Raw genomic sequence first — 4,943 nt, 5'->3', positions numbered from 1 at the left:
CAGGCCAAGCGTGGGTCACTGCTGGGGATAAGGCCACCCCAAATCTAAGCCTCCGCAGCACGACCTCCTCCCGGCGAGCGAGCCCACTGGGGAGGTCAGTTCCACGCGGTGGAAGTAAAGCACGCATGTCGCGGCGGAGGTTTTCCTTTTCCACCAGCAGTTCTTCTAGGGTGGACACCGGAAGAAGTGGTAGTGGCCGTGGACCGTCTAACGGCGACAGGCTTGATCCGACGCGATGTGGACAGGAAGCATGTCCCGGCGAACCCACAAAACACGCACAGGGTATGGGTGTGTGTCCAGGATCGCGTGAATACGTGCCAATATGCTGGTGCTACGCGCAACGCGACGTAGATCCCATATCTGTGTCGTTGAGACCGTGTAAATTTCTAATTTCACGCCGGTAGTTACTGTCGATGCAAGCGCTTGGAGACCATCCCGAATTGCAGTAAGTTCTGCCAACAGGCTTGGTAGAGGGCGGAGGGTCTCGTAGGCGCAGCACTGGTTTAAGGTTGGGTGAGAGGAACTAGCCAAGGCTGTGGTTACGAGGCAGTCGTGTGCACCGGCGTCCACGAAAGTCTGCATGACTCGTGGCCGCGTCGCAGGCGCCCAGTGACGGACATGAAGGAGGGCTGCATCCGGAGGTTGATGAATGCCAGAGGTTCGGACATGTAGCCTTGCCAGAGGCTTGTTGTCCGTCACCTGATGGTAGAGCAAGGGCGGTCTAGCCGCAGAAAAGGCTGGCATCGTATCAGGAACGTGGCCCATATATGCAGCTAGAGCTGCTGCCTCCGGTACATATCCACGCTTTAGCAGTCAAGCGGAACGACGCTGATGGATGATCTCATCTAGCGTGTTTAGCTGGGCTCTGGCTTGTAGCGGTGGAATTGGTGTTATGCGAGGAAGGCCAGTAATGGCGCGCATGGCGGCCCTGTTGATTGCCTCAAGCCTAGTCCAGTCCGCTTGCGTCGTGTGCTGGAACTGTGCCTGATACACAAGCCGTGGCTGTATCATGAAACGCAGAAGGGCTTTTGTTGCCTTCTGCGAAGTTGATTGTAGGGGTCGATGTCCTAGAGTAGCCTCTAGTTTGACCGGTTGCTTGTCCAATCGGCTGAGCAGAGGGACATAGGAAAGGGTAGGTTAGCGTTAGAGGTCATCATAGTTTGCGTTATTGACGAGATTGGCGTCCTTGAGGAACGAGAAATGCCCAGTCAGCACGTCCTTGTTGCTGTGCAGCCAGTGCCGTAGGGATCTTGCGCTAGGGTCTGGTTATAACGCCGTCGAGGGCCTTACATAAACGCAGATGACCGACGAAAATGTTCTTAGTAATAAGTTAGGTCAAACGTTCCAGAGCGCAACCTTGCCCCAACTACACTAGAAATGTTCCTTGAAACATGCGCCAACTTGTATGGTGAACCATCCGGATCTTAGCTTGATCATTTCAGTACGCTAAGAGTGCTCAGTTTTCATCAAATGTGCCTTAAATTCCTCAACGCTGCAAAAATGACTAAACTGTGTTTTTGTCATTTAAGGGTTTCTGAATTCCTGCCGAGTTCACATCTGTCAATATGTGGCATTTTGTGGGAACCCTTTTACCCCAGAAATCGTCTCGGCCATACATCAGCTTATTCACGCCAATCAGCAGCGCCATAGTGCATGAACCCAAAAAAGTCGGTGCTTACACTGTTCTCTAGGTGTCAGCAAGTATGCAAAACAAGTATGCTCTAAGCACGAGCATGATTCTCGAGTTTCGAGTTGTATAAAGATTATTCGGCAGTATTTCCAGCTCCGCATCCTCGATGTGACAAAACACAATGTTCTGAATATGGGGCGAGTTTACAATGTCCTTACGGATTGTAGTGAAGGTGCTTTAGAAATGCCCGCCTGTGCTGTGACTGCAGAATCCTGAATTAAGGCTTCGCATATAAGGACACACAGCTTGCCTCTTTGGGTTGAATTTACGATGTTGGACTGACGTATACAGCACGAATAAAATAAATAGTGTGGCTGAACTAGAAGGGATGCTAAGTCGAGAGAAAATGTCTACGCCAATCAAATATTGAAAATGTCATTGACGTAAGAGATATTGCAATGTACGTTATGAAGTCAATGTCACTCGTCAGCGTTGTCGGCAGGTAGCGGCTATGGTCTAAGCTGCGCAAGCAACCCCATCAGAGCAACATGAATGTTAACCGAAAGACGAAAAGCAGATCAGCTGAAAACTGAAGTAGGCTTTCGCCTTCCCCCTTCTTGAAATGTTGTAAGCATCCACCTTAATTATTATAATACAAAAAACGGACAATACTTGCGTTATTGAACTTTCTAAAAATGCAAATGTTCGAGCATTTCTTTTTTTAAACAGCGATACCTTTTAAGCTGTTGGCTGGGCCGGAGAACGTGGGCAGTAAAACCTCGCTGAGCGATGTCGTCATTGCGCGCACAGGCACCACGGTAGCTTTGCCTCGCCGCGCTCGGGCGTAAGGTCCAGGACCTTACTCGGGTGTAGAGTTCCTGTATATAGCTCCCGGGAGCTATATACAGGAACTCTACTCGGCGGTACTCGGGCCGCCACCTGTCGGAGTTGCGATACAACTGGCACAAGCACGGCCTTGGAAGCGCGTTGCGGAGAGGCGCGCTGCAAATTGGACAAGCGCGGCTTTGAAAAAAGCATCCCGGGGTGCCTCGCTCTATCGCTTGTTGCGACGAGTGGTGCAGTTTTGACTGTGCAAAGAGAGGGATTAATGCCAAAATGAATGAAGGTGTATAAAAGGTTCAGAAGCCATAAAGCGTTAGTCAACTTCTTCGTGTCCCACACGTCAGACACACAAGTCCAACGGTGGCCACCAAACGAGTTCAGAAATTTTGGGGAAGCGCTCGTCCCGCTGTGCTCTCCGCTACTCTCGGAGCTTCACCGCAAAGTCGGTGGGCACGCGTACATTGTGCATACCTTAATGACCGAATGTTAATACCTGTTTGGGTTGCTAACGATGACACCGCTCGAAACACTTGACCGGGTCTCGAAGCAGAATTACGCATAAACTGAGCCGAACGAGTAACAGGATGTGTGGGGCCGCTAGCTTCGCTGTTTGCGCTGTCTTCGCGTCACTCGTGCGAAGACTGCCCCAATTATTTTGTGAGAAGATATATAACTGGCGCCCCAGCTGCCCCTGAGCCTCCCTCCTTTTTGCTATTAATTAAAAAAAAAATGGGTTGAACAACGAGTCCTAATGCATATACATTTTTCTATAAGGAAAATTTGGCTGGCGATTACGATACTCTCTAATGCGATGTTTGGGCGCAGCAGCAGATCGCTGATGCACCACTTACTAGTGGGTTCACTTGACGCCAGCGATGATGAGCCTCTGCGTCGGCAGCGCGAAGTGCGTCTCAGGAAGGGACCGTGAAGTGCGTCTCAAGTGAACGCACATCATAGTCACGCGCACGCCCCCTTCCCGTTTTGGTCACACGTCGCGCCGCCGAGCGCCTCCTGCGGGCACAGCATACTGCCCCCCCCCTCTCCCCTACCGCGCACTTTCGGATAGCGCCGGCGCGCGCCGCCACGGCGAACCGCCCTCCCCTCCCAATTTTGCGACACTCTCCTCTTTTGCTTTCTTTTACAGTTTGCTTTTTCTTTCACTCGTCTGTCTTGCCATCGTTCACCCGGTTACGACGACGACGCGGCTCAGCCCAGAAACGGCCGCCAAAGGGCTGCGCCCTAAAAGAAGATAGCAGCGATGTATAACAGGAGCTGGCATTATTAAGTACACAAAATTGTTCCATAAGACTTATGTCGATGTTCTGGTCACTTCAGATTTGCAAGTATGGAGGGTTAATAAATTCACTTTCGGGACTAACCGAAAGGAGCGCACGTAAACTAAATTGGACGACGCACCAGTTGGGCCTACATCGACGCTCGTAAGCCTGTTTTTACGCTAATCTGAGGGCTCAGAGGTTGTACGGCGACTTGGCACTTGAAAAGCAAATTTTCGGCTGTGGTAATTAAGCTAATCGCCGGAGTTGACCTCTTCAAAGCCTGCCTAAGTCATGGCTTCCCGTGAAAGTATAGCCCTGTCAATGCAATGATTCTATTATTTTCTTTTTCCCAAAAAATGGTGGCGTCAGTTGTCGCCATAACTTGCAGACTACCTGTTTAAGCATTCTACAACTGGTCTTAAGAAATTCATTCAAGTGCAGCCAGTACAAAACTTATGCCAGGCGTTTCAGATGACTTGTTCGGTTACTAATCCTATTTCGTGTTTGGCCACCCTGGTCGCTCAGTTGCGAAGTGGTGACTGCATACATGGTTTTGTGGACTGGTTATTGGTTGTCGAAGCTGTTTCCGAGAACAATACAAAGCTTCGAAACCGTAAGGGATGGCGGCCAACGCTAGATATATCTGTAGACGGTGAACCTGGTGGCTTTAATTGTGCGCTGAGACGTACACCTGGGCTACAAGACGCGTCCCTGCGCGGAGCCTCATAATTCAGTTGCAGCTTCTCCAAATTAGGTTCAATCTGTTTCTTTTGTGCGCTGAGTAACATGAAATCTTGCCCTTTAGCGCGGTTGATGCTTTGGGCCTTCAGTTCTAAAGCCCTTGTCTCTTTAGCACAACTTGTCGCCAACAAATCGTAAATTGCTATAATATGACGAAAACTCGAACGCACAATTCCCTTTTAGGCCAATATTTTTCTCCCGGAAAGCACTGCTCGCAAGCTTGCCTCAAGAGCATGCACACTCTGACGACAAAAGTGCTAAGCGACAGCAAGCTAATAAAGCCTGTTTTAATGACATGTTATTTTCGGAAAATCAGGTTGTGCGATAGAATTTAGGGTGTCTGCTCACTATTCTCCCACCATCCATTGACGGGCTGGTTGTTGTTGGCTTGAAATTAAAATCAATTGTGTATTGCACTTGTCTTCTTTTGGCTACTTGACACAGCCGCAGAA

This window comes from Haemaphysalis longicornis, unplaced genomic scaffold (assembly GCF_048455015.1).
Source record: "Haemaphysalis longicornis isolate Haplotype H1 unplaced genomic scaffold, Haemaphysalis longicornis Haplotype H1 scaffold_4, whole genome shotgun sequence".
Taxonomy (NCBI): domain Eukaryota; kingdom Metazoa; phylum Arthropoda; class Arachnida; order Ixodida; family Ixodidae; genus Haemaphysalis; species Haemaphysalis longicornis.
This window is presented reverse-complemented; position numbering follows the sequence as displayed.